The sequence below is a fragment of the Callithrix jacchus genome, chromosome 13 (assembly GCF_049354715.1).
Source record: "Callithrix jacchus isolate 240 chromosome 13, calJac240_pri, whole genome shotgun sequence".
Lineage (NCBI taxonomy): Eukaryota > Metazoa > Chordata > Mammalia > Primates > Cebidae > Callithrix > Callithrix jacchus.
The window spans coordinates 18,532,807-18,560,151 of NC_133514.1; the positions used below are offsets into that span (position 1 = coordinate 18,532,807).

Consider the following 27,345-nt stretch of genomic DNA (forward strand, 5'->3'; position numbering starts at 1 on the left):
GGCAGGATGGCATATTCAGAAAGGCAGGAGGAGGGGCAAGGCCGAGAAGGAGAAAGGAGGCCATATCCGGAAGGGCCTTGTGGGGAAGTGTGGGCTTCATCCTGAGGGCACTGGGAACTGCTAGGGCAGAAGGTTCTCAAGGCATGGTGAGCAGCCCGAGGAGCAGGGCAGGAAAGCAAGCCATCAGGCTCCATTTCAGATCTACTGAGTCAGAAACGCTGGGGTAGGGTCCAATCCTCCTCGTCTTTGCAGTCCCCTCCAAGCACCCACTGAGCAAAGGGCTTTTATGCCAGGGACGTGCATAAGCAGCTCAGGAAGATGTCTCTGGTTGCAGGGTAGAAAGCGGTGTGGAAGTGGGCGAGACTGGAGGCATAGCAGGAAGGGAGGGTGTGTGGTGGCACCCAGTGCCCCCGGGAGGGCCGACGGTGGTGGCGCGGACATGAAGCCATATACCAGATTCAAGAAACCTTAGCAGAGCCATGCACTGACTTTGGTGGGCTCTGGGCACTTTGTGGACCACTTCCTCCATTAAACAATATTCAGAATCACACGTGATGACTGCATTGTTATAAAAATGAATATACTTCGGGCCAGGTTAGGTTAATTTTATTCTTCTAATTTTAAAAGAAATGAAAACTTTTTCATGGGCCCCTAAATGTGTCATGAACCCTAAGTGCTGTGCCCAGTGGAGGAGTTGGTTTGGAACATCTAGGCTCTACTCACAACAGGAAGTGGCTTTTGATGGAATTCAGTGAAGAGGGAGAGAGGGCATCGTGGCTGACACCCACCATCTGAGCTGGCATCCTGGGCAGAGGGTGGTCCACTGAAACTGAGAACACAGAGGAAGAGCAGATTTGCAGAAGGAGATGAGGCCAATTACTTTATACAAGTTCAAGCGCAAGGGGCCTGAGATGCATCCCAGTGGAAATGTCCAGGAGGCAGCTGGATACCGGGATTCTGACTTTGATATGGGTGTGTAAATCATGGCCAGCCAGGGGGTAGCTGAAGCAGGAGAAGAGCAAAGGTTATTCTGCAGAAAGTAAGGAAACAAGAATCCAGTGGGTAAAACCTGAGGGAAAGTGACATTATAAGTATGGACTGGCCAGGGAGGTGGAAGGAAAACCAGAAAGGCCCAGGTACACTGACGGAGGTGAGCGTTTCAAGGGAGAGTAGTCAGGTGTCAGATGCTGCAGAGAAGTTCAGCAATGGGAAGTGCAACGTGTCCTTCATATTGAGTTGCCAGTGAACAAGGGAGCCTTGGCATTGACCTTTCAGAAGCGGTGGAGCTGTGGAAGTCAATTCGTAGAAGTGGAGGCAGTGAGTGTAGTTTGCTCTTCCAAGAAGCAGGCTGTGAAGGAAAGGAGAGAGATAGGGCCAGGTGTCGTGGCTCACGTGTGTCATCCCAGCACTTTGGGAGGTGGAGATGTGAGGATCACTTAAGCCCAGGAGTTTGAGACCAGCCTGGGCAACATAGCAAGACCTCATCTCTACTTTAAAAAAAAGAATACATGGGCAGTGTGGCACGTGCTGTTAGCTGCAGCTACTTGGGAGGCTGAGGTAGGAGAATTGCTTGAGCCCAGGAGTTCAAGGCTGCAGTGAACCATGATCATGCCACTGCACTGCAGCATGGCGACAGAATGAGACCTTGTCTCTTAAAAAAAAAATACAGAAAAAGAAAAAAGGGAAAGAGAGAAGTAATATGGGCTAAGTGCAGGTGGGAATGAGAGGACTGAAGCACAGGAAGAAAAGTCAGCCTTTGACTCAAGGAGAAATGACCTTCCCTCATGTTGGGAGAGAGGTGGACGAATTCAGGGAGTTTTTGTCTCGTAACTTCTATTTTTCTCTACAAAACAGAAAGGACCCAGAAACACAGATGGGGGGTTTATCACGGGTACAAAAGGTTTGTAATGATTACTGTTGTGAATGTAGAAAATTACAAATCAAACCATGCAACATTGAGGAGTCAAATGGAGACAAAGACCATCACAGTTTAGCCGAAACCATCTGCAGAGTGTGTGTGAAAAGAAGGAGAGTAAATGAGAACATAGAGTATGATACTGATGATTTTTTTTTATTGTTTTTGTGGTCATACATAGTGGCTCCTACCTATAATCTCAACGCTTTGGGAGACTGAGGCAGAAGGATCACTTGAGCCCAGGAACTCAAGATCAGCCTGGGCAACAGGGCGAGATCCTGACTCTACAAAATAAATAAATTAATAAAAATAACATTTTTTTCGTGACAGGGTCCTGCACTGTGGCCCAGGTTCTGGAGTGCAGTGGTAAGATTATACCTCACTGCTTCCTGGAGCTCCTGGCCTCAACAATCCTCCTGCCTTAGCCTCCTGAGTATAGCTGTGACCTTACATTATTGTTATTTTCCGTTTTTGTTTGTTCCTTTCATGGAGATAAGGTTTTGTGATGTTGCTTAGGCTAGTCTTGAACTCCTGGGCTTAATCCTGCCATCCCAGCTTCCCAAAGTGCTGGAATTCCAGGCAGGAGCTGCCACAGCAGCCTGCTGGGGGCATCTTTTCAGGCACTTATTGGTCATTTGTATGTCTTTGGAAAAAATGTCTATTCAAGTCCTTCACCCATTTTTTAATTGGGTTGTTTGGTTTTTTGTTGTTGAGTTTCATAAGTTTTTCTTTTCTTTCTTTCTTTTTTTTTTTTTAGACAAAGTTTTGCTCTGTTGCCCAGGCTGGAGTGCAGTGGTGCCATCTCCGCTCAGTGCAACCTCCGCCTCCTGAGTTCAAGCAATCCTGCCTCAGCCTCCCAAGTAGCTGGGACGACAGGCACCCACCACCACATCAGGCTAATTTTTGTGAGGTTTTTTTTTTTGGAAAGGTGGGGTTTCACTATGTTGGCCGGGCTGTTCTTGAATCCCAGAGTACTGGGATTATAGGCATGAGCCACCGTGCCTGGCTGAATTTTATAAATTTTCTCTATATTCTGAGTATTAATCCATTATTAGGTACGTGATTGGCACATATTTTCTCCTGTTCTGTGAGTTGCCTTTTGACTCTCCTGATAGTGTTCTTTGATGTGCAGACATTTCTAACTTTCATGCTGTCCCGTTTGTTTATTTTTATTGTCTGTCTGTTTGATGTCGTTGCCAAATCCAGTGCCATAATGCTTTGCCTCTGTGTTTTCTTCTAAGAGCTTTATAGTTTCAGCTCTTACAATTAGACCTTAATTCCATTTTGAGTTAATTTTATATATGGTAAAAAGGCAAAAGTCAAATTTCATCCTTTTTACTGTAGATATCCAGTTTTTCTAGTACCATTTGTTGAGAAGACTGTCCTTTCCTCATTGGCCGGTCTTGGCAGCCTTGTCAAAATTGTTTGACCATATGTGCAAGGGCTTATTTCTAGTCTTTTTATTCTATTTCACTGATAGATATTCTGTCTTTATGTCAGTGACACACTGTTTACTGTCACTTTTTAGTACATTTTGACATCATGAAGTATGAGTCTTCTAACTTTGTTCTGCTTTTTCAAGATTGTTGTGGCTATTCAGGGGCCCCTTGAGATGCCATATTAATTTTAGATTTTTTTTCTATTTCTGCAAAGAAGTATCATTGGCATATTGATAGGGATTGCATTAAATCATTAAATTGCTTTGGGTAGTACTGACTGACATCTTAGCAACATTAAGGCATCCCAGTCTATGAACAAAAGATGTCCTTCCACTTAGATTTTTTTTTTTAGAGTCAAATAGCTTAATTGTATTACAATTTTTTTTTTTCCAATCACCAGGCTGGAGGGCAGTAGCTTGAACTTGGCTCATACAGCCTCTGCCTCCTGGGTTCAAGTGATTCTCCTGCCTCAACCTCCTGAGTAGCTGGGACTCTAAGTGTGCGCCACCATACCCAGCTAATTTTTGTATTTTTAGTAGATACAAGGTTTCACCATGTTCGCCAGGATGGTCTTGATCTCTTGACTGTGTGATCCATCTGCCTTGGCATCCTAAAGTGCTGGGATCACAGGCATGAACCACTGCACCCAGCCTGTATTACAATTATTTTTAAAGTCAGCTATGATGTTGACAAATATTATGAATTAGTCTATAGCAAGTCTCTACTTTCCAAGATATGAAAGACAATAAATATGGATTCAATTCAGCTGAGAAACCAGATTCTAAAGCTAATTACAAGGCCAGGTGCGGTGGCTCACACCTGTAATCCCAGAACTTTGGGAGGCTAAGGTGAGTAGATCACCTGAGGTCAGGGGTTCTAGACCAGCTTCGCTGACATGGTGAAACTCTGTCACTACTAAAAATACAAAATTTAGCCAGGTGTGGTTGTGAGCACCTGTAATCCCAGTTACTCAGGGGGCTGAGGCAGGAGAATCACTTGAACCCAGGAGGTGGAGGTTGCAGTGAGCCAAGATCATGCCATTGCACTCCAGCCTGGGTGACAGAGCAAGACTCCATCTCAAAAAATTAATTAAGTAATTAATTAAAATAAATCTAATTACTGGTAGTGTAGCTTAGTTTCAGTATTTCAAATACATGTATAATTCTTAAGCTGCTATAAGAACTAAAGGCATTGCTCACTGACAACCAACTAACAGATCTCCACTGAGCATACTCGATTGTATGGTGCCTTGGAGCCTTCATACGGGTCCCCCGAGCGTGTGCTGGTGCTGGAGACAATCAGAGATGGCATCACAATGGCACTGGTTTTTTCTAGCAGGAGGACTCGTACAGGAGCAGGTGCTGAAAATGCCACTGAGCAGGACAGAAAGCTGATTTCCCAATAGCATAATAAATAGTCCTATTTTTTGCAGAAAAGAGGATTATTGCTGTATATTTTTCTGAGTGCTGCGTGGAACACCTTTGCCCCACAGAATATGGTCTGCTTACTTCTGAGCTCCATTCAGATGTGTTTTTACTATTAGGAATAAATGTTGGAATGCTTTTGTATTCATAAGAATGGTTGGTGATCTGGTTTGGCTGTGTCTTCACCCAGATCTCATCTTGAATTGTAACTCTTACAATTCCCACATGTTGTGGCAGGAACCCAGTGGGAGGCGATTGAATTATGGGGGATGGTATTTCCTGTGCTGTTCTGGTGATAATGAATGAGTCTCAGGAGATGTGCTGGTTTAAAAAAAAAGATAGGGCACTGGGCGCAGTGGCTCATGCCTGTAATCTCAGTACTTTGGGAGGCCAAGGCTGGCAGATTACCTGAGGTCAGGAGTTTGAGACCAGCCTGACAAACATGGAAAAACCCCATCTCTACTAAAAATACAAAATTAACCAGACATGGTGGCACATGTCTGTAATCCCAGCTACTTGGGAGGCTAAGGCAGGAGAATGGCTTGAACCCAGGAGGTGGAGGTTGTAGTGAGCTGAGATCATGCTATTGCACTCCAGCCTGGTCAACAAGATCAAAACTCGGTCTCAAATAAATAAATAAAATTAAAAAAATAGGAGTTTCCCTGCACAAGCTCTCTCATTTTTTGCCTGCCACTGTCCACACAGGACGTGGCTTGCTCCTCCTTGCCTTTCTCCATGATTGTGAGGCTTCCCCAGCTACATGAACCGTAAGTCCCATTAAATCTCTTTCTTCTATAAATTGCTCAGTTTCGAATGTGTCTTTATCAGCAGCATGAAAATGGACTAATGTAGTTGGTAATTCCTCTTTTTTTCACTTCGTTAAGTTTTGGTATTACACTTGTGCTAGCTTTGTAAATTGTATTGGGAAACTTCCTGTACTTTTCTCTAATGTGAAATTATATTTGGTAGCAAGGGAAATATATTTACCTATTTCATTTTTATAGCAGGTATGAAGTTTATGCAGGATCAAAGATATAAATATGTGTCTTCATTTCTCTGCAACAGATAGTTCGGCACAGCCTACTTCTGCTGATGAGAAAACTCACTTTTCTAAATCTTAGCCACTTTCGTATTGATGTGTATCAATTCAGAGTATAAACTCAAGTCAGTTGTCTCCCTTTCCCCGCTTCTTTCCCATGGCGATCTTAATTTCAGGAGGCCTCCGCATCTTTCTAGCGTGGGGTGGGTTATCTGGTCCTGGCATCATGTCCTTTGGCTCCTGTTGCCATATGCTGGCGCTGAAGCAGATGTGCCCAGCCCTGCCGTAGCCTCTAGTGGGCAATGGGCCCAGGAGTACTGCATACATTTGTCTTGATGACAGGACTCTTCAGATTTGCCCACCTCCCTACTCAGCACTTCTGTGGCCACTAGTGCTTGGCTGCTTTCCCTCACCTGCCCAGGGGTGCATGGGAGCAAATGCGGCTTCCATCCACCCAGGTGGTCCACTGAACCATTTTGCTTTTACCACCCTTGTTCTGTGTCCTCCCAGGCTTGCTGGGCTACGGAAACCAGCCTATGGCTCTGCTCTGGGACGCACTAAAACGATCTGGGTTTTTCTCATCCTGGCTCTTCAGTGTCCACCAGGAGAGAGTCAGGGTGCTGAGACTCTTGGAGACTCTCTGTGTGTTGTCTCTCTACGTCAGCAAAACTGTCCTTTTGTTATATGATCATACACTCTGTGTTCTCAGGGCCTTTATAGCCTTGAATTGTAAAGTCAAGTTTTTTGGAATGCAAAATAAAATAAAATAAAAATAGCTTCTTTCTCAGATGCCTGACTCTTGAAAATCAAGTGTTTTTGGCATCGAGGTTTTCTCTCTCCCATAAGGTAAAAGCTGCTTTGAAACTTAAAGTTTAGCAACATTTTGTTCTTGAACCTGCCACGTCCTCAAAGCAGTGGATGCCTTTGAGTTAAGAACAATGAGCTGCTGGCAACTGAGAGAAAGTACGAGTTATTTTTAATGAGAAGTGTGTCAGTTATGTTAAATAAAATATCCCATTTTAAATCATGTTCTCGTAGAATCACCTGGGCCTAGTATATATCCAGAAGATAATTATTTCACGGTTTTCTTTTTTTTTTTTTCATTTTTTTCTCTCTCTCTCTCTTTTTTTTTTTTTTTTTTGTAAATTTGTTGCTGTTGTTTTTAAAGACAGCCTTACTCTGTGGCCCAGGCTGGAGTGCAGTGATGCCATCATAGCTCACTGCAGCCTCCAACTCCTGGACTCAAGTGATCCTCTCACCTTGGCCTCCTGAGTAGTTGGGAGTACACGAACAACTGAGCTTGGCTTTTTGTAAGTTTGGAAAACTTACACCTTCTGAGAAACTATCAGATGTATCTATTTTTTTCAAATGTATCAGCATAGTATCATGTATTTTAGTCACAATTTTTCTAATGCCTTATCTATGAGTGTTTACCTCTTGGTCACTTCTCCCTTTCACTTGCATTTGTCAGGGTTCGGTTGCAGAAAAAAAGAGTCCCTATGACTGTTGTAAGCAGAAAGGGAGTTGCGTCAGTGCAGTAAATAACTTACAGGAAGACTAAAGAGACAGACGCAAAGCTGAGCTCTCAGAGACAACTTCAGAGCCACTGTGGACACACGGGGGTTTTCACCATGTTGGTCAGGCAGTCCTCGTGTGTTCACTTCTCCCCTCCCCACCCGCCTTCTAGCTCTTTGTGACTATGTTTCTATGATGGCTGACATCAATGATGTGGCCTATGAGGTAGGACACAAACAAAGACCAATGAGTTATTAAAATAAAAACTTTAGACAAATTAAATTTAGCAGAGTTTAACTGAGCAAAGAAGGGCTCGAGAGTCAGGCAGCCCTCAGAGCCAGCAGAGGTTCAGAGAACTCCATTCCACAAGGTGGGCAGGCGGTATTTATAGAGAGGAACAGAAACAGATTGATCAGTTACAGCTTCAGGTTTGCCTCATTTGAACATGGTCTGATCAGTTGACTGCTGGTGATTGATTGGAGCTCAGAAGCTGTGATTGGTTGAGACTGGGCTATTTGTTACAAGAGTATATTCCTGTGTTAGGCTTTCAGTTACTTTACTACTAAGTTAGGTTGCAGGGTCTGACTTAGTGGCTGGCTCCTATATTCTTATTATGTTGGGAGGCTGAGGCTGGAGGCTTGCTTGAGGCTAGGAGTTCAAGACTAGCCTGGGCAATATAGGGAGACCCCTCTTCTCTACAAAAAATAGATTTCAAAAAGTTAGGTTGCAGTTCCTTCTGTAGCGAATCAGTTACGGAGCATTCTTAGGCCAAATTTAGTTTAATTTAACAGAATCTATGGTCTCCATGGTGACAAGAAGGCTAACAAGGAGGGAATCAGGTCTAGAAACAACTTTTCAGGTTTGAGGCTGTTAACCTACATGTCACATTTGGCAGGCTTCCCAATGAACCATCCAGGGAAGGTCTTACAATTCATAGCTTGTAGTCTGTCCCCGAGTAAAGAAAGTGATTATGAGGCCCTGAAATTTTATCATGAGCTCCTTAAGACATACTAGCCTGCTGACACTAAAAATGACACTGATTTGTTTCAGAATCACAAAGTTGTACTGATTGTCTTGCACATAGAACATTTTAGCTGTGCATTGTGATCTGTAGCCAAGGGCTGTACCCTCCAATGAAAAAAGAACTCAGAAGCCGGGCACAGAGCATGCCTGTAATCTCAGCACTTTGGGAGGCCCACATGGGTGGATCATTTGAGGTCAGGAGTTCAAGACCAGCCTGGCCAACATGGTGAAACTCCACCTATACTAAAAATACAAAAATTAGCTGGGCATGGTGGGGCACGCCTGTAATCCAAGCTACTCAGGAGGCTGAGGCAGGAGAATTGCTTGAACCCAGGCAGTGGAGGTTGCAGTGAGCTGAGATCGCACCACTGCACTCCAGCCTGGGCATCAAAGTAAGACTCTGTCTCAAAAAAGACAAAAAAGGAAAAGAAAAAAGACAACTCATATCTGAGGGTTCCTCTCCCTTCTTCTAAACTTTCTTATAAAAGCATTTCCACTTGGATTTGTTTTTGTTTTTCTAGACAGAGTCTCACTCTGTCGCCCAGGCTGGAGTGCAGTGGCGTGATCTCAGCTCATTGCAGCCTCCACTTCCCTGGGTTCACGTGACTCTTCTGCCTCAGCCTTCCGAGTAGCTGGGATTATAGCTGCACACCACCACGCCTGGCTAGTTTGTGTGTGTGTGTGTGTATATTTTTTAGTAGAGACAGGGTTTCACCATGTTGGTCAGGCTTGTCTGGAACGCCCGACCTCAAGTGATCTGCCTGCCTCTGCCTCCTAAAGTGCTGGGATTATAAGCATGAGCCACTGTGCCCAGCCAGCATTTCAACTTGTAACAAACTGGAATGTGTCCAAATCTGTTGGTGTGTTTTCCCTGGTTGATCCTCACATTTAGCTTCCAATAAATCTTTATCAAACTATTTCTACCTCAACAGACGTAACTTTGGTTGGCAGTGTAACCACAGGGGGTCAGAGCAGAGTTGGGATGGTCAAAGTGCCTAAAACCCAGAGAGTTTGGGGATAATTAAGAGCTGGTAACAGGAACCAGATTCTAGACTGAACTCAATCTTGAGATAGAATTATTTCTTCCTGGAAGAACTGGTGATTGAATTCAGGCCTAGAAAGATTAGGCTGGGCTTGGTGAATCCCACCTGTAATCCCAGCACTTTGGGAGACTGAAGTGGGTGGATCACTTGAGGTCAGGAGATCGAGACCAGCCTGACCAATATGGTGAAACCTTCTCTCTACTAAAAAAGTACCAAAAAAAATCTATCCAGGCATGGTGGCATGCACCTGTAATCCCAACTTCTCAGGAGACTGAGGCATGAGAATAGCTTGAACTTGGGAGGCGGAGGTTGCAGTGAGTGCCACTGCACTTCAGCCTAGGTGATAGAACGAGACTCAGTCTCAAAGAAAAAAAAAGGAAGGAATGAAGGAAGAAAGAAAGAAGAAAGAAAAAGAAAAGTTAAAAATGGGACCCCAGAATGTGGTTGGATGGGCCTGTGGCTGGGGTTGTGGCGGGGAGGGAGAATGTTATGGCAGGCTACATACAGGGCAAAGACCAAGGAGGCACTGGCCGGGGCCTCTGATACGTCCCCTAATGGGATTAAGGAGGGTGAATGACAGATTTTCAAACCTGGAAGACTAGCAGAGTCTCAATCATCTTCATACAAAAGCTTGAGGACTTCTGGGCTAGCCTGGAGCCTTGGACTTTCTAGGCCACACACGTTTACCATACATACTGGCCCCAACTGCTGCCAGAGAGAGTGGCCACTGTGTTTGTGTGATGCTATCTTACCCCACTCTGGGTCCCATTCAGATGTCTATGTATAGCCTCAGAGGATACTTCAGATGGATAGCTCACTGCAGCCTCCACCTCCTGGCATCAAGCAATCCTCCCACCTCAGCCTCCCATGTAGCTGGAACCACAGGTATGCACCTCCAGGCCCGGCTAATGTTTTTTATTTTTTTGTAGAGACAGGGTCTGGCTGTGTTGCTCAGGTTAGTCTTGAACTCCTGGGCTCGAGGGATTCTCCTGCTTCAACTTCTCAAAGTGCTGGGATTACAGGCATGAGCCACTGCATCTGGCCTGTTTAGCTTCTTGTGTAACTAATTTCATATGTGTCTTTCTTAAGTTGGCGAGTCCAGCTTTTTTGCTTTGATATTTAAAATAAGTTCCTTCAAGCTTCAAGCTCTCCTTACTCCACACTATGCCCCAGTTTACCAGCATTTAAAAAAACAAACAAGTTCATGTTTACCCTGTTATACCCACCTCCAGTCTTCACTTCTCCAGGTTGCAGAAGACTGACTTATGTAGCCCATCTTCATTTGAAAGTTCTTCCCAGCTCCTTGTCATGCATGCTGTCTTGTTTCTAGGCATTTGGAGCATTCCCATGTCTTTGGAGAGGGGAGGGCACCCACCTGTGCTAGGCCAGGTCTCCCTAACAGCTGAGTGGGCAGGCCTCCATCACAACTGTTTCAGCTCTGGCTTAGTGGTTAAATATTAAAAGCCAAAAGAGCCAGTGCACTTCTACAAAGGCTGGAATGTAACAAGCCCACCAGGAGTTTTGCCTAGGCCTTTCCCGGGCCTGAAAGCAAGAAAAGATAAGGAATTCTTAATAGGACCCGTTTAGGATTAAACAAGTTTTGTTGTTGTTGTTGTTTGTTTGTGTTTTGAGATGAAGACCCGCTCTGTTGCCCAGGCTGGAGTGCAATGGTGTAATCTCAGCTCACTGCAACCTCTGCCTCCCAAGTTCAAGTCATTCTTCTGCCTTAGTATCCTGAGTAGCTAGGATTCAGGCAACTGCCACCAAGGCCACCTAATTTTTGTATTTTTTAGTAGAGATTGGGTTTCACCATGTTGGCCAGACTGGTCTTGAACTCCTGACCTCAGGTAATCCACCCATCTTGGCCTCCCAAAGTACTGGGATTACAGGTGTGAGCCACAGCACCGGCCTAGGATTAAACAAGTTTTATTGGGGGTCTCAAGAAACTCCCCAAACCTCCATGGCTTAGCAGGACACAAGATAAGGGTAATACCCCAGCACCTGGACCCATTTAGATTAAGTAAATTTACTGAGGCTCCAGAGGGAGGTCTTCAGGACTCAGACATTAGTTATAGATTAAAAGAAGTTAATCACTTATGTCTTTAGATGAATGCACACTTACATGTAGACATATAGCTTAGAAGATATATAAGCTCTGGAAAACTTTGTAACTTTGAGTTGGTCCAGTGATATTTTCCAGGCCTTCCCCTGTGCCTGGTTACTGAAATAAACTCCCTCCTGTCCCAGTTCATTTGCATCTTGTTATTGGGCCACAAGAATAAGCAGCCTGACCATCGGTTTGGTCTGGGAACACACATGCTGCCCCAGGCAGGAACAGCATGGCTTCTTTGTGCCCGTGGGCAGGGACAAAAGGAAGGGGCAGCAAGTGCCCTTTCTCAGCTGAGTAGCCAAGAAGAACTGGCTGTCAGGAATAATCAGACTTGCAAAACCCAAACCAGGAATGTGTTTGAAAAACAGCCCACAGCAAAACTTAAGCAGAAAGAGGATATTTGCATAATCTCAGAGTATTTCCTTTCAAATATTTAGTGATCACAAAAGAGAAAAATAGGTTACAGTGGAAGATCCTGGCAGATACCACCTTAACCGAGCGGCGAAGGTCAGCCTCACCAGGAATACATATTGGCATCACATTCCCTTGATCTGAAGCACCGAGAAGAGCTCGTCACCTCTGTGGTGTCCTCTGCAATAATACCTCACCTCAACCTAATTGTGAGCAAGAGTTCTGCAATGTATCTTACCAATGGCCTTCAAAATGTCAAGGTCACAAAAGTCAAGAAAAGACTGAAGAAGAGACTAGGGCTAATAAGGACATGTAGCATTGAAGACAGTGTGGATTCAGGATTGGAACCTGGATTAATTCATCCTCACATTGCTATAAAGAAATACCTGAGGCTGGGTGCAGTGGCTCACATCTGTAATCCCAGCACTTTAGGAGGCTGAGGTGGGCAGACCACCTGAGATGGGGAGTTTGAGACCAGCCTGACCAATGTGGGGAAACCCTATCTCTACTAAAAATACAAAATTAGCTGGGCATGGTGGCACATGCCAGTAGTCCCAGCTACTTTGGAGGCTGAGGCAGGAGAATTGCTTGAACCCGGTGGCGGAGTTTGCGGTGAGCCAAGATCACGCCATTGCACTCCAGCCTGGACAACAAAAGGGAAACTCCATCTCAAAAAATAAAGAAAGAAAGAAAAATACCGGAGACGGTAATTTAGAAAGGTTTAATTGAGGTTTAGTCAGCTTATGATTCCACAGGCTGTACAAAAAGCATGATGCTGGCATCTGCTTGGCTTCTGGGGAGGCCTCAGGAGACTTACAATCATGGCAGAAGGCAAGGAGGAGTGAGCACTTCACATGCCTGGACCAGGAGGAAGAGGAAGAGGGGCTACTCGTTTATGAGAACTCACCATCACGAGAACAGCACTGAGGTGATGATGCTAACCATTCATAAGAAACTGACTCCATGATCCATTCACCTCCCACTAGGCCCCACCTCCAACACTGGGGAGACCCTGTCTCTACAAATAACTTATAAATTAGTTAGGCATGGTGGTGCACACCTGTAGTCCCAGCTATTTGGGAAGCTGAGGTGGGAGGATCCTCTGAGCCTAGGAGGTCAAGGCTGCAATGAGCCATGATCATGCCACTGCACACCAGCCAGAATGACAGAGAGAGATCTCGTCTCAAAAAAAAAATTATTGAATGAATGAATGGATGGATGAGATCCTGGTTTCCATAATGGAAGCAGAATTTACCTCCACAAAGAATCTTCAGAGCCACTGCAGTTGTTCATTCTGTACGTTGGTCTAGAGTTCTGGAGGACATGGAACCCGAGTGGGGATAAACTTGGGGTTGGATAAACCTCTGGGGCCACAGTTGTCCCACTAGGTTTCTATTAATGGTTTGGGATGCAAGTGCTCTCCTGAGAGGTGGGGAAGGGGCTGCTGCAGTGCGGAGTAATTTGTACTCTTGGTCTCTCCCTATAGCTTCCCTCTTCTGCTGTGTTGTTGTTGTTGTTTTTTTTTCTGATTTGATTTGCAAGGGCACTTTATACATTCTGAAAGTAGATCCTATATTGGAAAAACGCAATGCAATATTTTTTAATCTGAGGTATCTTTTTTTTGTTTTTTAGACAGAGTGTGACTCTGTCACCTAGGCTGGAGTGCAGTGGTGTTATCTCGGCTTACTGAAACCCTCTGCCTCCCTGGTTCAAGTAATTATCATGCCTCAGCCCCCCAAGTAGCTGGGACTACAGATGTGAGCCACCACACCCAGCTACTTTTTGTGTTTTTAGTAAGATGGGATTTCACCATGTTGGCCAGGCTGGTCTCGAACTCCTGACCTCAAGTGACCTGCCCGTCGGCCTCCCAAAGTGCTGGGATTACAGGCGTGAGCAACCACACCTGGCCATTTGGGGTATCTTGATGAAAGAAAAGGTTTTAGTTTTAAATATAGTCAAATCTACAGTTTCCTTGGTACAGTTTGTATTGTTTTTTTCTGTCATATTTCCTTCCCTATTTTAGGTCCTAAAGATATTCTTCTGCATATTATTTTAAAGATTTAAAAGTTTCTGTTTTAATATTTCATTTTTAATCCACCTGAAATTTATTCTGTGTAAAGTATGCCATCACAACATAATTTTATTTTTTCATAGGGAATTCAATTGTCTCCACACTATTTGTTAAATAGTGTGTCCTTTCCCCCATTGACTTGAAATGTCATCTCTGCCAAGGAAGCTTCTAATAAGCAAAAAAAAAAAAAAAAAAGAAAGAAAGAAAAAGAAAATGATACATGGCTTAGAGCTCATTCTTCCAGGTTCTCTGATTCATTGGATTAAGCTATTTTACAGCTTTATAAGTATAGATAACTAGTACCCAGTAGAATAATTTTCATCTATACATATGTTAAAAAAACATTCTGTCTGGCGAAGCTTCAATTGAGATTTCCTCTCCTGCTGTGGAAGAAGCCAGTTAGTTTCGCTGCCATATTCATGTGCGTGTCAGTATCTCAGATCTATCAATGTGTCCATTCCTTGGATTGCCCTTGTAAGATTTTACCTGTTCCCTCATTAATGATGAGTTAAATAAAAAATCTACCAGGCGTTCACTCTATGTCTGTATGAGCGTGATGATTTTGCCTTTTTTGAAAACCACCCTTCAACAGTCACATATCGATGGCATATAGCTTGAAGCAAACACAAAGGGATCAATTAGATAGCGATTATTCACTTTTATAAGCTCTTCCTACATGACAATAGGATCCAATTTATGAGTATTTAGACCGTTTTATCAGCAGCCAAGCCCTGAGCACAAAGGCAGCCTCGTACATCTGGCAGTGCTCTGACAAGCTAGGGAAACAAACAAACCGTTCGTATTCTTCTATGTATCATCCTACTAGAGGAAGCTTTTCAAATCGTGAGGATTACATAATCAATTCTGAACATCTGGAATGGAGGCGCCTGACTGAATGGATCGGAAGTCATGAACTTTCCAGGAGGTCCCATAGTCCATCCATTCAACTCAACCAGTGTTTACTGAGTGCCTATGATGTACAGCACTCAATGCTAAAATGCAGTAGGGAAATAAAGAAGTCTCTCTGGTCTGATTGAAATTAACTTCCTAGTTTCAAAAGCAGGAACTAACCACTTGGGCCCTACACGGTGAGATATTTACGGGTTTCCATTGCAACCAAAACTCAGGTTCAGTCATCGCTTTCAGAATGCAACGAACAAGAGCAAGGTCTTGTATTGTTAGGCAGTCATGAGCAGGGCAGGAGAGGACCCCCACCCCAGCCCCGCCCCAGGAATGTCAGAATGTATTTTTATCTCTAAAACAATAATTGGTAGCAGCCAACACTGGGGAAAGGCAGTCTCTCAAGAGATAGAAAAACCTGAAGCTGGTGATCAGGAGCTTCCCAATAAGATCTCAGGAGTTGGAAGAGGGGGTTTGAGCATGCCACTAAGAGGCAAAATGGCCAAGTTTAGCTGGTATATGACCTTCCCCTAGGAATACCCAATTGGTCATGAGGAAGGAGACCCCTTTCTCTGAGGCTGTGCTTGCAGAAAAGGAGGAAGTAAAAGTTAACAGTCAGCCAGATGAGAGTGGAAGGACTAAAGGTTACAGATTAAACCCCCGACTCCTAACCACAATCCTGTCTGTAGATCACAGACATGGTATGGAGGAATTTTTCCCCGGAAGGCACTGTTCTTGCTCAACTGCTCAGACCCCTACCTCGTCACGTCCCCCACACTTGCCTAATCGATCACGACCCTCTCACATGTGCACCTCTTAGATTGTAAGCCTTTAAAATCCTGGCTTACAATCTTTTCTTTGTCGGGGAGCTCGGTTGTTAAGGCTTGAGCCAGCCACAGCTTCCGCCGAACAAACTGCCACTTCCGTCCCCAGTTCAGTGTTCCAGAGGTTTTGTTCGCAGCGGCTCTGCTGCAGTAAGGGAAAAGTGCCTCAAATGAGCATGTGTATGACTCCAGTAAACACACTGCACGTGCAGTTCCTCCTAAATGCTGGCAGGCCACTGCATAGGTGGACAGCCCACTGTAGGAGGAGTCGGGAAAAGGGATGCAATTCCCCAGAAGCATGCCAACCTATGAGGTCCCAAGTCAAAGGCCAACCCATGCACTTGATCTCTCAAGCAGCTGCTTGATGCTCTTCCAAGTGCAGTTTACTTCCTTTTGTTCCTGCTTGAAAACTTTTTGTTTTTTTGAGACTGGGTTTTGCTCTTGTCATCCAGGCTGGAGTACAATTGCACCATCTGGGCTCCCTGCGACCTCTGCCTCCTGGCTTCAAGAGATTCTCCTGCCTCAGCCTCCCAAGTAGCTGGGATTACAGGCATGCACTACCATGCCCGACTAATTTTTTTTATATAGTAAAGATGGGGTTTAGCCATGTTGGTCAGGCTCTTCTCAAACTCCTGACCTCAGGTGATCCACCCACCTCGGCCTCCCAAAGTGCTGGAATTACAGGCATGAGCCACTGGCCTCAGAGGCTTTTGAATAAACATTCACTCCTGCTCTAAAACGTGTCTCGGTCTCTCACTCTGCGAATTCTTTCTTCTAAGGAGGAAAGAACTGAAGTTGCTGCAGACCTTTATGGATTCACTGTCACCCTTATGGTAACAGAATAAAGATTTTATTCCAAGACTTAGTTTAGGGGAAGAAGTACAGACTCCTGCCTTTACGGATACTGCTTCGCTTTGGGGGCAGAAATCAGGAGCTTTTAAAGGGGAACTTGGCATGCATGGCATGCAGAGGAGGGAGCGGGCAGATGAGGTTCCACAGGACTCACTTTGGTGCCTTACCTACCAGATGGTTGAGCTGGTGCCATCGCCAGCAGTACTAGGTTGTACAATGGCCACTGTCTCAAGATACTCTGCAGGCAGGACAGAGTTTGGTCAAAGGCATACTTTAGGTGGTTAATTGACTATTGTCTCTCCCAGTGGGTCAGCGTTCTGGCTCTGGAGCTTCTAGGTAAGCACGTAGTTAAATAAGCTTGTCCTGTAGGGAATGTCTGGTGAAGGGAAGGTAAAAGTTCTAATTACATTTCTAAAGACCTAAGTAGAGGCCGGGTGCAGAGGCTCATGCCTGTAAGCCCAGCACTTTGGGAAGCCAAGGTAGGCAGACCACTTAAGGTCTGGATTTTGAGTCAAAAATGTACCTAATACTCCTAACCGAGTATCACAGCTTAGCCTAGCCTGCCTTAAACATGCTCAGAACACCTACATCAGCCTAGAGTTGGGCACAGTCATCAAGCCCAAAGCCCATTTTATAACAAAGTGTTGACTCTCATATGACTTACTGGCTGCAGGATGCAGTCATGGCAGCATTGAGTTGTTCACCGGTCCGATCGTCTGGCTGAACGGGAGCTGAGCTCTCCGCACTGCCCGGCATCTCAGGGCAGTATCCCACCGCTTACCGCTGGCCCAGGAAAAGATTGAAATTCACAATTTGTAGTATGGTTTCTGCTGAATGTGTGTTGCCTTTGCAACATCATAAAGTCGAAAAATCGTAAATCAAACCATTATAAGCAGGGGGAAGTCTATAATGATCCTCAGCCTGAGTGATGCTGGTGCAGGGAACTGTTAGGAAAGCCTGAAGAAGGCACCGGGCCAGAGCTGGGCATTCGAGGTGGTGTGGGATTTGGTAGCTGGGTAACGGGGGTAGAGAACATCCCCAAGGCAGGCCCCAGACAGAGGAGGAAGGGCCAGAGGAGGCCCAGAGACAGGGCACTGGGGACAGCCCAGGAATGTTATTACTCCGTAGCCAACCAGCCTAGGAAGTCCCCCCAAGGCCACTCATTTCAGAAGCCTTTCCAGCTCACCTCTATGGGAAAATACCCAGGCTGCACATACACCCAGGCTGGGCCCCAGGGCGGCCTTTCGAAAAGACCCCTTCCCTCCGTCAGGTTGCTTTCCTTCCCCACAGAATTGTGCTTCCAAAGCGAGACACACAGGGCTTGGGAAGTGGGGGTCGGCAGTGAAGTTAGCTTAGGCACATTCATTCAGTGTTGCCAGGATCATCTGATCAAGGACAGAGACACCAAATCATAGTCCTAGGAGGGGAGGTAGGGAGGAGGATCAGGAGAGCCCAGTGGGAAAGAGTGGAGACCCAGTGTCAGTGTGGCCGGCCTCAAATCCAGCCACTGCCATTGACCAGCCAGAAACCTTGAATGAGCTCTCCTGCTCTCTGTGCTGTCTTCTCATCTGAAAATGGGATCAGTCGCTGCACACCTCGTAAAGTATTTCTGAGGATAAAAAAGGGCAACACGGGTCAAGAACAGAGACGAGGAGACAGCAAAGGTGCAACAGAGGTGCATTCATATTGGCCCACCCAGTGAGTTCTTGACTACTTACCAGCAAAATTATCCTTTCTTTCTTTCTTTTTTTTTTTTTTTTTAATTTGAGACAGAGTCTCTGTTGCCAGGCTGAAGTGCGGTAGCTCGATCTCAGCTCACTGCGACCTCCGCCTCCCAGGTTCAAGCAATTCTCCTGTCTCAGCCTCCTGAGTAGTTGGGACTAGAGGTGCACACCACCATGCCCAGCTAATTGTTGTATTTTTAGTAGAGATGGGGTTTTACCATGTTGGCCAGGATGGTCTTGATCTCCTGACCTCATGATCCACCCACCTCAGCCTCCCAAAGTGCGGGGATTACAGGCATGAGCCACCAGGTCTTTTTTTTTAATAAGTGATGTCTGGCTCTGTCACCCAACTGGAGTTCAGCGACATGATCTCAGCTCACTGCAACCTCTGCCTCCTGGGTTCAAGAAATTCTTCTGCCTCAGTCTCCCGAGTAGTTGTGATTATATGTATGTGCCACACACCTGGCTAATTTTTGTATTTTTTAAGGAGACGAAGTTTCGCCATGTTGGCCAGGCTGGTCTTGAACTCCTGGCCTCACCACCCACCTCGGCCTCCCAAAATGCTGAGATTACAGGCATGAGCCATCACACCCAGCCTTATTCTTTAAAATATACCCTAAACAGAACATTACTGTAGAATAGTTTGTACAGGCCCAGGCTCTAACCAGTCAGCTTTCCCTCTCACCCTTTGCATCCACAGTGGTTCTCGAAGCACCTCCCTAGAGCACAGGTGGAAAAACCACTGCTCCAAATCCATCCGATTCCCAAGAGTGGAATCCCTTTGGCAATGTTCCTGGCAAGACCCCAGGGGGTCCCTTGAAAGAAGGCTCTCTGTAGGAAAGCCAGAATTCACACCCACCAGATCTCTCCCAGATGATTGTGTTGGGAGCACGGAGCTGCTGGAAGGATGTCAGCTCCTCTCTGTAGTCTGTGACAGAGCTTGGGGCTGAGCTGGTTCCTGTGCCTAAGATAGAACCCAAGCTCCTCACTCTTCCCTAGGCTGGCTTCTCCCATTTCTCCCCACCCTGGTCAGTATCTAAACACTTTGTTGGTGGGTCCCTTATGGATCCCCAGGTGGCCCTGCAGGGGACCAGTCATCCCATCAAACGTTGCTGATCTGATGCTAGGCAGAAAACTGCCTCTGGGTAGCCTGATCTATTTCCCCTCTGGAGCTACTGAGGACTAGGCTTCCCTCAACCCTTCCACCCCTGCCCACCTGGTGTTGTTTTGGGAGACGATTGCTGCATATAAAAGGAAAACAGCCAAGTAAGGTGGCTCATGCCTGTAATACCAGCACTTTGGGAAGCCAAGGCGGGCAGATCACTTGAGGTCAGAAGTTCGAGATCTGCCTGGCCAAGATGGTGAAACCCCATCTCTACTATAAATACAAAAATTAGTGGGGCATGGAGGCGGATGCCTGTGATCCCAGGTCCTCAGTAGACTGAGGTATGAGAATGGCTTGAAACTCAGAGGTGGAGGTTGCAGTGGGCCGAGATCACACCACTACACTCCAGCCTGGGTGACAGAGTGACACTGTGTCTCAAAAAAAAAAGAAGACAGTTAAAGTGAGCTCCACAACAGCCACCCGGACTTAGCAATTACCTTCCTAAAAAAGCTCTCTCCCAGATAGGCAAGCATCATAAATAAGGCCAGGGTAAAGAGGAAGGAAGGTCAGAAGGCCCAGAAGACCACCCTTGTGTTTCCTTTGAGTTCTCAAATGACTTTCCCGGTGAAGAGCGAGAACCTGGCCTCCTCCCAGGCCCGGTCTTCATTCTTTGGCCGGTATCTGTGAATGTTCTGACAGGCGGGCCAAGCCTCTCACAGCTCCCAGCGCACACTTGCTGTCGGTGGCTTCAGGCTTAATGACTTGGCTGCCTTCACTCCTCCACTGGGCAGCCTGACAGCCATCAGCCCTCAAACTGAAGGCTGCAATTGGTGTGAGGACTCATTCAAGAGCCAGGGCCGCTCTAAGGAGACTCTGCAGCAACACCTGATCAGATGTCAGAGCTTGGAAATCAGGCCTTGAACGATTTGATGCAAGAGTTCTAGTCCCCCTCACGGAGAAAAGGATGAGCTCACAGTAAACAGCCTCCAAGACTCAGCAAAATACCTTCTCCACCGTGAAGTCTTCCTCAATTCCGTCCTCACGCGTTTCCCCGCTAGTTTCCCCTTTATTATATAGTCTTATCACAGGCTGTCTTGTTTCACTGTTGGTTCAGTAAATGTCTGTCTTTCCCTTTGAACTGTGGAGGTAAATATTGTGTTGCATTTATCGTGGCAGTAAGCCCCAGAGCTTAGGACATTGCATTGTACGCAGCTAGGCAAGGATTATTATTTTTATTTATTTATTTTTTGTTGAGATGGAGTCTCACTCTGTTGCCCAGGCTGGAGTGCAGAGACATGATCTTGGCTCATTGCAACCTCTGACTACTGTGTTCAATCAATTGTCCTGCCCCAGCCTCCCAAGTAACCGGGACAGTAGGCGTAAGCTGCCTCACCCATAATTTTTTTGTGTTTCAGTAGAGATGGGGGTTTCATTGTATTACCCAGGCTGGTCTCAAACTCCTGAGCTCAGGCAATCTGCTAGGATTATAGGTGTGAGCCACTGCGCCCGGCTGGCCTGTGGATATTTAAATTGCATGGGCTTAGAGGTGGAGGTTGCAGTGAGCCGAGATCACTCCAGCCTGGGTGATAGAGTGACACTGTGTCTCAAAAAAAAAAAAAAAAAAGAAAGAAAAGAAAAAGACAGTCAAAGTGAGCTCCACCTTTTCCAGAAGGGATCAGCTAGACTGCATTCTAGACCCAGCTGAAACCACTCCTTTTTTTTTTTAAATTTTAATTGCACACTGGTACATCGGGAAGGGGCCACGTAGCCTCAGAAGTACTCAGCACCTGGCCTGGAGAGGACCCCAGTGGAAATCTGTTGATTAGATGCATGCAGAATGAATGGAATGAAACGTAGGAGAGATATCAAAGATGGAAGATCCAAAGCGTCGCAGGTTAAGTGAACTGAATCGAAGAGATACAGCTTGCACAACCAAGGTTCATGTCCACAGGCCTTTGGACTGAGGCTGGAAAACATAAAGCGACCCAAGACACCTTCGTGCAGGGAGGAAGCACACGGGCTTTGGATTCAGGCAGATCTGGGTTGGGATCCAGCTCTTCATTCACTAGCTGTGTGACCTTGGATAAAGTTTTCAGTCCCACCAAGCTTCAGCTATAAAGCGGGGGTGAGAGTCCCCCGCCACAGGTCTGTGGGAGGATGAAATGGAACGGTGCTAGTTACGCATGCTCACATACTGCTTGGCACACGGTGAGTGCTCAGTCAATAAAAGCTGTTGTTGTCATCGGAGAAGCTCTAGGGGCACAAGGCATCCACGTGGAGCAGAGGACCTGGAGGCAGAGAGCGGGGATGGAAAAGACAATCCCCTGCCTTGCCTTCCTACAGAGAAGCTCAGGAAACAGGATGGGCGGGTATCTGAGCTCCTTGGGCCTATTGCAACGTCTGTTTGCCCTGCAGTTTTCTTTGGAGACTCTCCAGGAAAGTGACAGGCCTTATTTAGCACAGCAAGATGATGGAAGCTGACACTGGCTAGCTGAGCAGATCTTGTGGTTCCTCCGCAGATCGACAGCCCCAAGGAGCGCCTTATGGCACTGATGGCCTGGAAGAGACACCCTTACTGAATTCTCATCCCTTGGCACTCCTGAGCTGCTCTCTTGTGGTTTTGATAGATCCTCTCTCTTTTTGTTCTCATCAGAGTTAGAATTTTTCTTGGTTTAAGAGGGAAAAAATAAGGCCAAATGCTTGGGCTGATGCCTATAATTCCAGCACTTTAGGAGGACAAGGTGAGCGAATGCTTGAGCCCAAAGGTTCAGGACCAACCTGGGCAACATGGCAAAATCCTGTCTTTACAAAAAATTGCAAAAAATTACCCAGGTGTGGTGGCACGTGCCTGTAGTGCCAGTTATTCAGGAGGCTGAGGTGGGAGGATTGCCTGAGCCTGGAGGGTCGATCACGTCACTACTCTCCAGCCTGGGCGACACAGCAGGATTCTGTCTCAATAAAGAAATAAGAGGGAAAAGATGGAATCAAACATACTATGTGTCAAGCACTGTGCTCACCCTTCCCCTTCCTCGTCTGCTTGCCTCGTGGATTAGTGCGCCCACTCTAAAGAAGAGGAAACAGGAATAGAAAGAATAGGAAGCTTGACCAAGGTACAAGCTCGCAGTGGTAGTCCATGCGCAAAGCACGTGTCTTCCCTCTGAATAAGGAGTTTTGCCGGTATAGACTCTCTTCCTATAGTTTCAGGCCAGGAATGTTGGTGCCAGCCTGAAGGCTCTCCACTATGACCTTGTTACCTCATAGAAACCCACACTGAGAAATGAGTTAGTTCACAGGACTTGCTGGAGAGAAGGCAAGTGCGTAAGTCAGCTCTTATTTAAAGAAGAATTAACTCTCTGCATGCCTCAGTTTCCCACCTGTAGAATAGTCTCCTGTCTTCTTTTTTTTTTTTTTTTTTTTTGAGACAGAGCCTCACTCTGTTGCCCAGGCTGGAGTGCAGTGGCGCTATCTCGGCTCACTGCAACCTCCACCTTCTGGGTTCAAGTGATTCTCCTGCTTCAGCCTTCTGAGTAGCTGGGATTACAGGCACACGCCACCACACCGGCTAATTTTTTATTTTTAGAAGAGACAGGGTTTCACCATGTTGGCTAGGCTGGTCTTGAACTCCTGACCAGTCTCCTATCTTCTATCCAGCTCTTGGAGATGTTGTAAGGCTGAGTGACAATGGCGAAGGGTGGTGTCCCATGCTGCCCCTGGGATTCTCCCATCCAGCCTAAGACTTGCATGCGATCCCCACCCCAACTCTCTTGGTCTGTTGTGTTTAGTGCTCCGGCAATCCCATCCTGTCCCTTGTCCACCAGCCTCCGAGTCCTTCTGCCCCAGTGCCTTTGCACCTTCTCCTGTCCCTCTCCTAAAACCTTTTCTGATCCTCAATCCATAAGAGAATCACCCCTCTGTCTTGATTGTACTGGTGGGATTTTAACTGAGAAGAGTTACTGAGTAACAACACGAAGAGGCCAATGCCACTGACAGAATTTATTGCCCATAGTTTCCAAGAGAAAGGGGCATACTAGGTCAAACAGGGCCACATTGGGAAGCAGCTGGTAGGTCAGGAGGCAGGAAGCGCCAGACAAAGTAGGGCCCTGATTGCATTTCCTACGGGAAGGAAGGGAGGGGCAGGCTGAGTGGCTGAGCTGGTTGAGGATGGGCTGGTTTGCATAATGTTGGTGGTCTGGGGTGATTTTAGGGCAGGTGGAATATTGGCTTGGTGTGTGACAGTAGGTAAAGGGTGGGGGTTGGAAAATGAATTGGTTGTCGTGCACATGAAAGGCAAGTTCACAAGCAAGTTATTTACCATCTCTAGGAATTAGCTAGCCCTGGAAGGGACAGTCTCTTTTAGGCCAGCAAGGCCCCCAAGGTGTCAAACAATCATAAAATACAGAAAATTTAAAACATGACTGGCTGGACATAGGGGCTCACACCTCTAATCCCAGTGCTTTGGGAGGCCAAGGCAGGAGGATTGCTTGAGTCCAGGAGTTCAAGACCAGCCTGGGCAACATAGAGAGACTCTCATCTCTACAGAAAATTTAAAAATTAGCCGGATATGGTGATGTACGGACTGTAGTCCTAGCTATGTGGGAAGATCCCTGAAGTCCAGGAGTTCAAGGTTGCAGTGAGCTATAATCACACCACTGTACTCCAGCCTGGGCAACAGGCTGTCTCTAAAAAAAAAAAAAAATTTTTAATATGATTGACACACCCTCCTCTTTAATCTGGGAGTGCTTCTGTGACTGAACTCAGCACACAGTTGGTGATTTTTTTTTTTTTTTTTTGAGACAGAGTCTCACTCTGTCACCCAGGCAGGAGTGTGGTGGTACAATCTCAGCTCACTGCAACCTCTGCCTCCCAGGTTCAAGCAATTCTCCTGCCTCAGCCTCCCAAGTTGCTGGGATTACAGGTGCATGCCACCACACCTGGCTAATTTTTTTTTGTAGTTTTAGTAGAGATCGGATTTCACTGTGTTGGCCAGGCTGGTTTCAAACTCCTGACCTCAAGTGATCCACCCACCTCGGCCTCCCAAATAGTTAGGATTACAGGTGTGAGCCACTGCACCTGGCCCTCAGTTGTGATTTTGTTTGCTGTGTTGTTTTATTTTGTTTTTAGACAGGGTCTCACTCTCGGCTGAAGTGCGGTGGCACAAACATGGCTCCCTGTAGCCTCTACCTCCCAGGCTCAAGCAATCCTCCCTCCTCAGCCTCAAGGTGTGCACCACCACACCCGGCTAATTTTTTCTTTTTCTTTTAGTAGAGATGGGGGCGGTCTCAGTACGTTGCCCAGGCTGGTCTTGAACTCCTTGATTCAAGCAATACTCCTGCCTCAGCCTCCCAGGATTACAGGTGTCAGGATTACAGGTATGAGCCACCACACCTGGCTGTTTGTTTAGATGCTCAACTCCCTCGCTGAGCTGTGAGCCTATCAGGAGCAGGATTCTCACCTTGTTCATCTTTGTACCTTCCACACCTGCTGCATGCCTACTATTTATATAGATTGAATTCAAGGACTTCCAGCCTGGCTGCATATGAGAATCCTCTGGGAAGCATTTGAAAACCCCCATGTCTAGGCTTCACCTTCAGAGATTCTGGTCTAATCCACCTGTTGTGGGGCCGAGCATTGGTGTTTTCAGGAATTTCTCAGATGGCCTACTGTGCAGAACCACTGGGTGAATGTTTAGCTTTTCATTGATTCATTGATTTTCCTGGGAGAAATTCTCTAGAAAGCAAGCAAGTGACGGTTCCAGGTGTGGTTATTTAAAACACAGCAGGAAACCTGGGACCTGAAAACCACGTACTTGCCCCGGGCCTAGTTACCCAAGTCAGAGCCAGCTTGAAATACCACGGGCTGAACCAGGTGGTGGTGGTGTCCATTATTCTGCAGGCTCCAGGCCACACTTGTTGGGGAAGAGGAAGTTTCTAAATCCCTGCAATGGCCTGGTTTGGTGGGTGGCTCACGCCTGTAATCCCAGCACTTTGGGAGACCAAGGTGGGTGGATCACCTGAGGTCAGGGGTTCAAGACTAGCCTGGCCAACATGGTGAAACCCCATCTCTAGTAAAAATACAAAAAAAAAAAAAAAAAAAAAAAAAAGCTGGGCATGGTGGCGATGCCTGTAATCCCAGCTACTCGGAAGGCAGAGGCACAAGAATCGCTTGAACCTGGGAGGCAGAGGTTGCAGTGAGCCCAGATCACACCATTGCACTCCAGCCTGGTCAACAAGAGTGAAACTTCATCTTAAAATAATCATTAATAAATAAATCCCCCCAGACTGGGAGCTGAGGAAAGTTGTCCATCCCGGTCTGTCTCCTGTCTGTGGCTGCGTGCCTGTTGCTCTCCGTAGTGAAATACTGGACCTTTCCCTGGATTCTGCTCTCAGTGGTTCCTCCCTCCAGCCTCCTGCTCCTGACTCTGCAGTTTCTTTTCTGCATCTCCAGTGTCCTTTTGGCCTGACTCTCAGTGCATCTTGAAAGACAGGCGAAACAGTAAGAGAATTGTGTGCCATTTCCACTCTTTTCCTTAGAATCCTTGGAAGGAGGAATGCCGCAAACGCACCCATTCTTCTTTCCTATTCTCTCCTGCCCTACATATTAGCTCCTCCCTGGAACTTCACTGGAATCTTCTCCAACTGTCTCCTCAACGGCCAACAGCTGCCTCCTCTCCGTGGCTCCAGGAACCTTCCTGAACCCTCTTACACTCTCAATATCCTCAGGCTCCCTCTGTGATTACCTTAAGAGCACAAACTTAGGGGCACCCTGGGGGGAACTTTCTCCCCACCTTCTCCAGGTCAGAAACCTGTCAAGGTGTCTCGCCGTCCTGCAGCCACCACCCAACAGCTTCCACACTGTTCTGGGTAAGTGACATGGACTCTTCTCCCCTGTTGGTGTGTGGTAGGAGTTTGCTAAGGGGATAGGGGTGGTGAGGAGCTTGGCTTAGGGGGCTGTTAGGAATTTGTGGTAAGGGTGGTGTTTTTGATTTTTTCACTCTGGTGTGATTTGAGCCCATCATTTGAGGCGTTATTTGTGATGTTATTCATGGCATTTCTAAGTGCCTGTCTCTGAGCATCAAACATTTCTCTAATTCTCCCCAGAAAGGTAGCTTTGGTGAATTTCTCACTGCCTGAGTTCTGGACTGGGATGAGCCTCACTGATTTCAGGCAGGCCTTACTTCTGACAGATTTAGTGAGTTTCTTTCCTTGGCGAGGCCTTCATGCCCCCTTCCATGATACAGGAAGAAGAGTACCTATTTCATTTTATCCTGAGATATGTGGGGGGAACCAGAGATTGACTCTGTCCCTGCAAAGAGGGGCAAGGTAAATACACAGCTTCAGCAAGCTCTAATTCAATTCTCACCTCCACCAGATGGAAAAAACGTTCACTGTTTCAAAGGTGGCATAGTGGCAAGTCAATGTGTGAGGCACCACCATTTCATAGCCCCTCTGGAGCCTGCCATTCCATGGGTGAAGTTATTCATTAATAGATGCCTGTGCATCTATTAATGAAATGGGCTTAGTAAGTCAACGGTTGGTTGCTGAGACCAATAAGCTGGGGCTACCTAAAAAAGAACTTGTGTCCCTAGAGTGGAAGGGTCCTGGCCCCCAGCCTCTGGCCAGAGGTCTAGCAGGACCTTTGGATAAATGGAGGGGAGAGAGCAGGGGTAAGAACTGGGTTTATTTCACAGACACTCTCCCAACTCCTGAGGAATGTCATTGCTGGGAAAATTCAGCCCTGGAGCTCTCTTTGCCAACCCCATCATTGCCACCATGAATTCCTTTGTCTTCTGCTTGATAAAAAGAAAGCAGACATCTCTTAAAACAGCAGAGCGAGTGCAGATCCCTGTAACAGAGGGCTCCCCATTCCGTCCTCCCATTCCTTAGACGTTACTAGCATTCATGCACTTAACCATAAGCCAGAATCATTTGAGACATTCTTGTTCTTAACTAT

General features: G+C 46.4%; 1 protein-coding gene across 10 annotated transcripts in view; it reads left to right on the forward strand.

Annotated features, from left to right (window-relative positions):
• PEBP4 (phosphatidylethanolamine binding protein 4) overlaps positions 1-27,345 on the forward strand; it is a 285,395-nt gene that overhangs the window by 28,605 nt on the left and 229,445 nt on the right. The window contains exon 1 of one of the 10 annotated variants that reach the window (XM_054243742.2): positions 5,452-5,545. The exons of 8 other annotated variants lie outside the window; for them this stretch is intronic. The gene's annotated coding sequence lies outside the window, so the exon portion shown is untranslated. Of the gene's footprint in view, positions 1-5,451; positions 5,546-25,860; positions 26,256-27,345 lie in introns of those variants that run through there. One more of the 10 variants, XM_008979121.5, reaches the window with a different exon arrangement.